The sequence below is a fragment of the Quercus suber genome, unplaced genomic scaffold (assembly GCF_002906115.3).
Source record: "Quercus suber isolate HL8 unplaced genomic scaffold, Cork oak 2.0 scaffold_13, whole genome shotgun sequence".
Taxonomy (NCBI): Eukaryota; Viridiplantae; Streptophyta; class Magnoliopsida; order Fagales; family Fagaceae; genus Quercus; species Quercus suber.
In genome coordinates this window covers 226416-236434 of record NW_027069478.1, presented here as the reverse complement: position 1 = coordinate 236434, position 10019 = coordinate 226416, and the positions used below count along the sequence as shown (strand labels likewise).

The window sequence follows — 10019 nt, the reverse complement described above, 5'->3', positions numbered from 1 at the left end:
TTTTTGTAAAATATAAGACTAACAATACTCATTGCATTGTTAAAGTGTCAAAACAATCTGGTAAATCGCTGATTCCGAATCATCCTTTTGGTGCATACATTTTAGCATAACAAAGAATTGAGGTCCAAATGCCAAGCATTCTTCTGAAATTTATTAGCACGCTGTATCATGCTTCCAATATGATAACTAGTGACCTGTAGAAAAAAACTAATATGATAACTGAGGCTAATCACCCCATTATCATGTCTAGAAGACTTATTGATCAGAAACATTGCTTCTTTACACTGAAATATACCAGAGATAAACGAAGGCCAAAATTCTGCCTGTTACACTCTTGGAAGGTTGTAACAAACTCCCCTGGCATTTACGCCCTCGGAAAGGTTATAACAAACTCCCCTGGCATCTGCATGGCAAGACGATTGGAGAGACTGGTTTTTTCCTGAAGCAGTTCAAAAAGAAACCATCCTCTCCAATGGCTAAAGAGACACTTTGAACCATGTAGACATGCTGAATAGCATTCCAATGTAGAAAAAGCAATCCCTGTTCCTGAAATTAACTAAATAAAGTCAAACAAAAGCTCAAACTATACACATACACAAATTTAGCTAAATGTGGGACAATTTTAAGCATACCTAAACAACCATTTCATTGAAGCCCCAATTGTGGAAGCTGTCATAATTCTGTGATTGAAAGAACAATATGTTTAAGAATTATACTTGGAAAGAAAAAAAATATAGCCATGGTAGCCTAGGACATACCAAAGTTGAAAAGCAGAGTTAGAGACAAAAATTTTGACAGACATCAAGCAAAAATGACAGTAAAAATAGTGGATGTCAGCTAATTCAGCTAGTACAGTCTTTTTTTGTTATCCATGGGACCTAGGATTGAATCTCACTTACACCAAGATAGGGAAGCTACCTCCAGTTGCTTAGCCCATAGGTCCAAAATGGATTTAAAAAAATGTAAGAGAGAGACCTCCTTTGTCCCAAAAAAAAAAAAAAAAAAAAAAAAAAGTTAAGATAAAGACCCGATGATGGTGCTCGATGATGGTGCTCAGGCAGGTTTGTTATGGTCTGGTAAATCACTGATTCGATGTGATGTGGAAGCCATAAAAACACTTGTTGAACAAATACATTTGATTGATTCCCTCTCTCTCTCTCTAACAATATTTCTTGGTGTCTCCATCTTGCATCCCCTTGGGCTATCATCTGTATGAAATGAAGAAATACATGGAAATAAATATATACTCATATCCTTGATTTCATGGTGGATATCGCAAATGCTTCATGTATTTATAGCAATGCTATGTGAGTTGTCTTTTATATTCTTTCAGATTTGTGAGCTTCACCTGCCATTTAAGGATGATCACATAAGATAGGAATGTAACTTTTCTTATCGAAAAATAAGGATAAGATTTCCTTAATTGAAAAGAAAGAAAATAATGTAGTCATCACAGTTATAATGCATGGTATTCCAGCAGACAGCAACTATTATGTGGCTGAAAAAGAGAGTGCAATTCTGTGGACACCAAATCTGTCAAGTAGAAAATACTTCATGTTTACCTTTCATGTACGCTGCACTGCATTGGCTGTTGCTTCACTGGCTACTTTTATGGTATTGGCCAGTATGTGAAACAGAGAGAGATTCTGAAGGTTATTCGTCACCCTCATTTTTACAGCATGGCCTAATTTTATCACTCTTAAAAATTATATAACCAATCATGATTAAGAAATATGTTAATTGGGATAAATTATTAGGTGAGAAACTGAAAGCTGAAGAATTCCTTAGATTTCAGTAACAGTAGGTTGAACATTCCTATATGTGCATCTTACTATATCCAGCACCAGAGTTGTCACAAGGTAATTTTCAAGTTTCCAATATACTCGGCTGTGAATTTTATTTAAATTCTAAATTCAAAAACTCTAATTGAAACCTACAGAAACATGATCACTTGAGCTTTACATGACAAAGGGAAAAATCTAGTTGACCTCTTAAATTATCAACATTAAGCTTTAAGTACAAAAAAATAGGATGTTGGGTGTTGGTCTCATTTTATATATACATGAGACTGAAAGATTGTGGGTCTACCTTTTTTTCCCCTTTACAAGAGATTAAACTTGTAGCTCTAGATGGGATACATTCTCTACATTCTTTCCCTTTTGTTCAACTAAATTGAGCCATAAACTTGCCTTCTTTGCACCAATGGTGCAGGATTTGTTCTCACTAAAAATAAAAAATTAAAAACCCTCTCTACTAAATTAGCTTGTATCAACTTATAAACCAAGTTGATCAGAACAAATCTAGTGTAGGCTTGTGACCAACAAGTGCAATAAGTGGTTAAAGATCATTTAACAATTGAAGACACCCATACTCACTAAAGATCGGTAGACTCAAACACATTATATTACTAAAAATGGAGAATTGGCTAGTACTTCTAGTGCACTTTTCATAGAACTAGTAAAGAAGTCAATAAAAATAGATAATAAAAACATATTCTACAATGAATTCCAGGTTTGAGCATGAAGTCAGGTAACTATAGATTACCATCAAAAGTGGAGATTAGTTGCACTAGATTGGTGTTGCGTGTGCAAGAGGGATGGGGAAACTATTGGTCATCGACATCTCCATTGCATGGTGGCTACAGAGCTTTGGACCATGGCTTGCAAAGTTGGAAATGTAAGTTCAGCAGGTGTCGTTACACTGATATTTGGAGCATGATTGCCCATTGCCATGTGGGTTCTTTGTCAGGAGAGGAATGTTCGTACTTTTGGGGGGTTATGAAAGATCTTGTCATAACTTGAAGATTTCATTCCTCAAGACTTTGTTTTAGGTGGATAAATTCTTCTGGGATGTTTTCTTTTATTGCTTTCCCTGATTTGTTTGTTTGATGTACTTTTAGCGTTTAATTTTGGTGTATTGTTGTCCACTTCCTGTGTACATGGGAAGCACCCTCTAGCCTTTATTTAATGAAAATTTACTTATAAAAAAAAATGTCTAGAAAAAATCAATATACCAACTCCTGAGGTTGTAAACCATAGACACACCCAGGTCCTTTCTGTTTGTTTAACGCATGCAAATAGACATAGTAACTCTGGATGCCAAAATCAAAACTACTAAGTTGCATGCTGTAGTCATCTTAGTAGTGCTCAAATTCATTGCAATGGTGTGGCTGATATTCCAAAACCAACTAGACATTGAAGGACATAACTCTATGAATCATGGCTCAACTCTACATGATATGATAAATCAAACATATAGTGAGCTGGTGGCAAGAGATCACAGGCATTTAAAATCATGTGTTATATTGCATAAATATGGAGTGGTAGATAATGTCAATACTGGCTCCCAAAAGCAACAAGACATTGTAGAACATGGCTGCCAAAAATCATGGCTCAACCCTGAATGATGTAGTAAATCAAACATAAAGAGAACTGGTGTCAAAATGTCACAGGCACTGAAGATAATGTGTTGTGCCTTAAAGGAAAATATTCAAAAAGTAGCTAATTAAATATCCAAATAAGCTAAGAAGTTACCTTGAGTTGTTAACTTACCACCCCACCATATTTTTGTTAATAGCAATCCATTGTTATTAGTTTGTCCACGCTATCAAACATAATAAATCTCATCCTTTACATCATCAATGATAATAAAAGACATTTTCAAACGATTTCAAATCAAAATCTTTCCTCAAGTAAACCTCGAAAGTCAAACAAAGTAGTGAACAGAAAAATGTACAAAGAACTTTAATTGGTCATAGCCGTATTAAATGAGATCTTAATGGCATGCATTTCGTAATTTTTGAGGAGATCGCGTTGAGATAGCAGAAGCTCTGAAACCAATTTGTTGTGAGTGTAATCAGTTATAGTGGATTTATGCGAAATAGAAATAGAAAAATAGAATAAACAATCATGCAATGAACACAGATTTATATGATTTGGTCTTAGGCCTATGTCTATGGGCAACTTTGAAGAAAAATTTTTAATAGAAAAAACAAGAGATTTCAAAGACTGGTACAAAACTCTCACTAAAACCCAAACCCCAAATACACCCAAAGAACTTTCTCTCACAATTTCAAAAACTATGGTTTAGAGAGAAACAGATCTAGTTGAATATATAATATGCTACAAAGTCAGTTAGGTCATGACTTGCTGTAGAGAGAACCCAAACCAAATATGACTACCAGCTACTATTGGCCTTGTTGTACATGACAAGAAGAGGAATAACAAATCAAGACAATGTCAACAAAAAAGCAAATCAAAAATCAAGGCAGAGTCAACAATAAAGCCAACCGACAATTAATGGGTTATAATTCCATGCAGCACGCATAAGGTGCACCGTGCACCTCTTACTCAAGCCACACATCAGCAGATTGATTATAAAAGCATACGTATCAACAGTCCCACACAAAAGCACAGGCATATAAATATTTGGCAATAAGGTTGAATTTAGAAGTCATATGCATGCCTAATTACTCTATCCAATGTCATGGAAGATCATTTTAGTAACTAGAAAACATAATTTTAAGATGAATGTTTAATTATATAGCATATCAAATTTAATTTGTAATATTTACTTAATTAGCAAATCCTTAAATCCTGGTAAGGCAATAAGCATTTTTCACTAATGATTTTGTTGTTTGTTATATTGAAATTGAACTTCATTCATCTTTGATTTCTATTAATATCTTATAGCATAGCTAATAAATCAATCTTTCACTTCTGTCAACTTCTATGTAGTAATTGTGTGCCAAAACTTTCACGTGTATTTATTCTACTATATTTTCTATATTTGTTATGTTATTTTGATTATAAATGTTTCTTGCTTCACCATAAATGATTTCTTTTAATCAAACTACAAAGTTTTCTGTACGGTTGAAAACTACTTTGGGGAGATTAACTAGTGTATGAAGAAAATAATATGATTTTACCAGAAGTTAATCTGAGCATGAAATGGGTGACTGACTTGAAGCAATTTCTAAACATACCTTAATCCCAAGACTCTTAACTCCAAAAGATCTCTCTCTCTCTGACCTTATTGTGGCTGCGTATATGACAACAACTACAAGAAATTCTGTTTTTCATTTTTTGGTAAGAACACCAGCTACAAGAATTATATTCATAATCCAAAAGCATGACAAGTTAAAACTGCTGTCCTATTAGAGCTTGATGTGACTTAATCTTTATTCTTTGTCTCATTTGGAAACATGACTCCTTTTGGCATTTTTATGCTTAAGCAATATTTAAGAAAATAGTGGGTGGTTAGAATTAAAATCTGCTGTAATACCTTGCAGTACACGTAAGGTTATTGCTTCCAAAGCAGATTTCGTTTCCAAAACTTATCTATACTAAGGAGGAACTATTCATATCAATTCATGGCATGATCCGGATCCAAGGTATTATTATTATAAAGTTAAATTTCTTATAAGTTCCAAATATTAACATTATTGAAAGTCCTTGAATAGGAATATAAAAAAAAAGAAATTAGGAAGTTATACCCTCTTTACTTTAACCAATTTTCTAATTACCTAAAGAAACAGATCTTTCTAAGAATCATTGCAGATTTTGTTTTCTATTTTCTAAAAAAAAAAAAAAAATTATATTTGGTATTAGACTCCATTGATAATCACATAAGTAAAAACTCACTCCCTAGATGGCCAAATAGCAGAATACACGAATACTTACAAAGAAAGTCCAGGCAAACTAAAAGAGATGCAAACATAACCCAAAAAGTATAAATAAAATCTCCATAACTCATAGTGAAATAAAGTTGACATGATAATATTGGATGTAAACAGCTAAGAATGATGTGTAATTTAGAGTATGGCACTGTAGTACTTTGGAAGTCATCCTCGAGAGCAAGCATTGACATTGTAGTATGCCTTGTTGCTGACACAGGACACCATGAAGAGTACAGAAAGGGCAATGATATGGTCATGTTTCTACAAGAAAACGTGAAGAAGTCTAGAGAAATTCAACAGCGAAGCTGATACTGCAGACTACTGCACAAAAAGGGATATCGCTCAAATAGTCTAATGCTAATGCTAGTCAATCCTATATAAGAAGTGCAACAAAAAAAGGGGTGGGTACTTGAGGCATGTATGGAAGATAAATTATGTTAGTTTCAAAGTTGATAACTCACTAGGATCATGCATTCACATATTATATGGAAAACATGCTCTCTTTGAAACTGTTTTGCACCAATGTTTGGTCAGAACAACTATATGGTCTTGTCTTACTGATCTTCTTGCATCATTTTTCCCTAATCAACTGTCAGCATATCATTGTGTACACCTACAATTTTAAAGAAACAAATGTCAGCATGAATTTCAATTGTTATAATATGTTGGAATAGGAAGATTATATATCATTTGTAATGCTGGCTGATAGTTATGTGTCCAACGCAGTTGCACCATAATGCAAAAGGCAACAAAATCCTGACAAAGAAACTATCCATAACTTTTGTATCGAGTAAAAAGCAAAGATACATTTGAATCTGATAAAATAAACCATGTTTCCACAATATTAATTCCTTTATTGTGCTTCCAGTGCAAGAAACAAAACATAGTTACTTTATCAAGTTAAGGCCCACTTTCCTCTAGGTGTGCATTAAACAGCAGAATTTAATCTAATGTGCACCTCATAATTAATAGAAATGCATGGAACTATAAAATGAGCACTAGATATTTAAGAAAATACATAATACAAGTACCATAAATTCCTTTTTTTTTTTTTTTGGGGTGGGGGGGAGGGGGGTAAGTATAAGATTCCATTTGACAGCGCCAATCAATGCATTCTAGATATTCAACTGTGTATAAGACACATGACGGGTTCTTTCTGCAAATGCACTACTATTGTTTTTAAGATGTAAAGACAATTTATCTGTTCACATTTGATACACCAGGAAAAGGATAAATGAGAGAGAGAGAGAGAGAGAGAGAGAGAGAGAGAGAGAGAGAGAGAGAGAGAGAGAGAGAATTTCATTAAGTCATCAAATAAATTGGAACTTACATTTCATGTCAAAACCAAAAGAATGAAATCTCCACAATGTACACAAAACCACACAACTTAACATTGTTCTCATCCTCATAATAGGTAAAGAGACAGTAGAACTACAAATTGCAATGAAATAGTAACAGACATCTGGTAAATCACTGATCTGAGCCATTAGAATTACCTAAAATATAAAATCAATGGTTGAAAAATACTATCAACGATTTTTTATGGTGTTCACCCGCTTCATATGGTAGTCAGCTTGCTTTTGACAGACACTAGAGTTCTCATTGGGTCGATTAAGTGGATCAATGAGCAAAACAGCCATGGGGTTTTCATTCACATGGTTAGGCTACATTAGCAATTCTTCTCACAACCAAACCTTTCAGATAAAAAGAAGCTGAACTGTTTTCCTTTAGAGGAGTTCAGTTCAAGCGCTTTGACATCATTTCTCATGGAAAAGTGAATCAACACTCAGATCTTGTTTCTTCCATACTTCTTCATTGAACATCAGGAAGGACAGATGTTAAACAACCTAAAAGGAAAAACTATCTTAGCATACCAGGAAATTTGGTACTTTTGCACTTCATAGTTTAGGAATAGTATTTAAAAGTTAGAGAATTTTTGTTGACCAATATGCTAAGATCATGCGTAAATAAGAAACATTTTCCCGAAGAGTTCTAAACTACTGAAAAACTCTTCATGTAAAACAAGACAAATCCGAAAATTTTCAGATACCCTCAAAGAGAAGGAAAACTTTTGTCACTGATATATTCCACATTGTGATGTGAAAAATTTAGCAAATGTCAAAAGTGTTCATTTTGCATCAAAAGTAACAGAGAACCAATACATTACACACAGGAGATCTAAAAATTACATAATGACAGATTCAAATTGGAATGACAGCTCATAGTTGATAAAGGTGTGGCTGTTAATACATTATTGCATATTTAAGTGGATATGCTGATAGTAAGTGTCATCACTAGGCAGATCTATTGTCAATCCAAACAAATATCCAAAAAGCCAAAGCAAATTAAATACAATGAAAAATATCCAAATAAATGAATACAAGATAGCTTTTCAATTAAAAGGAATACATTTCTGTGGTTTTTAAGATGTGTGGGGTTCAATAGGAGCTGCTGTCATCAGTAGCCAACCTTTTGTTTGGGTGGAGGATCTGTTTTGGGAAGCACTTTTCAGTTGTTTAAACTCTTACTTCATCATGCTTGACATGGAAACTATGGAGGGAAAGTAATAACCGCACTTTTGAGGATAGTGAGATATCTCTTGATTAGCTGAAATTCTTGTTGATTTCAACATTGTTCGATTGGTCTCGCCTGTGGGGTTATACACATTGTAATTCTATTTTTGAGTTTCCAAGAATTTCTTTGATTCTTTGTAATATTTTAAGATTCTTTGTGTTCATCACCATAAAGCCGAAGTAATCTTCTTTTTCAATAAATATTATTACCTATCAAAAAAATATTTACGTAGACGAAAATTTTTGATAGCATATTGTAAGCATCAGATTAATGGAACCACACCAAAAAAGGGTAAAGATGAATACATACCATTGGTTGCCTTTTCCTATCCAGCCGCATCCATGAATTTTCATTGGTCTGCATCCAAAGTTCCAAAGCACATACCATCAGAAAAATAAAGCTAATTATAGCAACATGCATGTATATCCATCCTTCCATCAAATAAAACCATTTTGTATAAAATTATGTGTGTGATAGACAAAAAAAGAAAAAAAAAAAAAAGAGATTACTACAACAACAACAACAACAACAACAAAGCCTTAGTTCCAAGTTTTTTTGCGTAGGCTATAGATCTTCAACAAGATTAGTTAGGATCGGCCATATTTGTATTACATCCATTTATAATAGAGTGACTATATTTTATGTTGGCTGTCAACCTATCACTATCACAAGATAGTGAACAAAATATATGACACTAAATACAAACACAGGTGGAGTTGAGTTGATAGGAAGAAAGAGATTACTTACCGTAATGGAGGGACAAGCTGAGACCGCAAGCAAAAAGTTAATAGATTAACTTTCTTTGCCAAACAGAGACTATGATGTGAAAATCTGGTAATTCGCCGATTCTTCTTGTTTGAGAATTTAAGAACGTCTCTATTCTCTCCTACTCCATTTTGAGTTTACCTAAAGAGGAGTATTATATATTTCTCACTCACTTTCTGATCACAAGGCTAGGGTTTCTATGAAGAATTGAGAAGTGAAGAAGACCAGAGCATAGTGAGGCTATTTATACTGTAGTGTGGAGTGGTAGGTACATATGTAACGTATACTTCCCATACTTTGAGAACGTACGATAATCACGAGGCCGAGGCCAAGCAATGGTACTGATATTACCAACTCTTTTTCCCTTAATTATCTTGCCTTTTGGGTTTGAGTAATCCACTAACACATAAAAATGTATAACTTTGTATTATAATTCTTCATATGATAAGTTGTGATTAATAGATGTAAAAATATACTTTCATTACTTACAACTTGTCACATGGTAAATTATGGCACAAATTTGTACATTTTTATCTATCCGTGTGGCGAATTATGGCGCAAATTTGTGCATTTTTATCTGTTCATAGCATTACTCGTTGGATTGAGTAGGGCATAGAGAACATATGAGTTATGTCACTCATGACATAAGCAAAATATGTGTGAGAAATGCATCAAGCATTTCAAACTTGAGTAATATTACAGGTACAAATTATTTTACAACATTTTTACAGAATGTTGATGTGGCCAACCTCTTATGATTTTCATCTAAGCTTACAATTAATATCATTTTCTCATTTACCAATAATCACTCACTACATCAACAGTTTGTAAATTTCTTTATAAAATAATTTGTACCTCTAGCATTATTCTTCAAACATATCCTAAGTCAAATTTATGATACAGTGAGCTCTATAAAGGTTTTTTTTTTTTTGAGAAAAATAAATTTAGTTTAGTGGTTTAGATTTCAGATTAAGGCCTTGTCATATTCATACGAATTTTTTAA

General features: G+C 33.5%; 1 long non-coding RNA gene across 5 annotated transcripts; it reads right to left on the bottom strand.

The window, feature by feature from the left end:
* Positions 1–9367, bottom strand: LOC111990180 (uncharacterized). 5 transcript variants are annotated; one of them, XR_010631356.1, is made up of 6 exons: positions 8999–9367; positions 8561–8608; positions 7174–7524; positions 1028–6290; positions 633–680; positions 1–546 (listed from the first exon to the last, which is right to left on the bottom strand). It is a non-coding gene; the product is annotated as an uncharacterized LOC111990180 (long non-coding RNA). The 5 variants fall into 5 exon arrangements; XR_010631359.1 differs by lacking the exon at positions 7174–7524 and having other exon boundaries at positions 1028–1208; positions 1563–6290; XR_010631357.1 differs by lacking the exon at positions 7174–7524 and having other exon boundaries at positions 1028–1348; positions 1563–6290; positions 8999–9366.
* Positions 9368–10019: the final 652 nt, after the last annotated feature.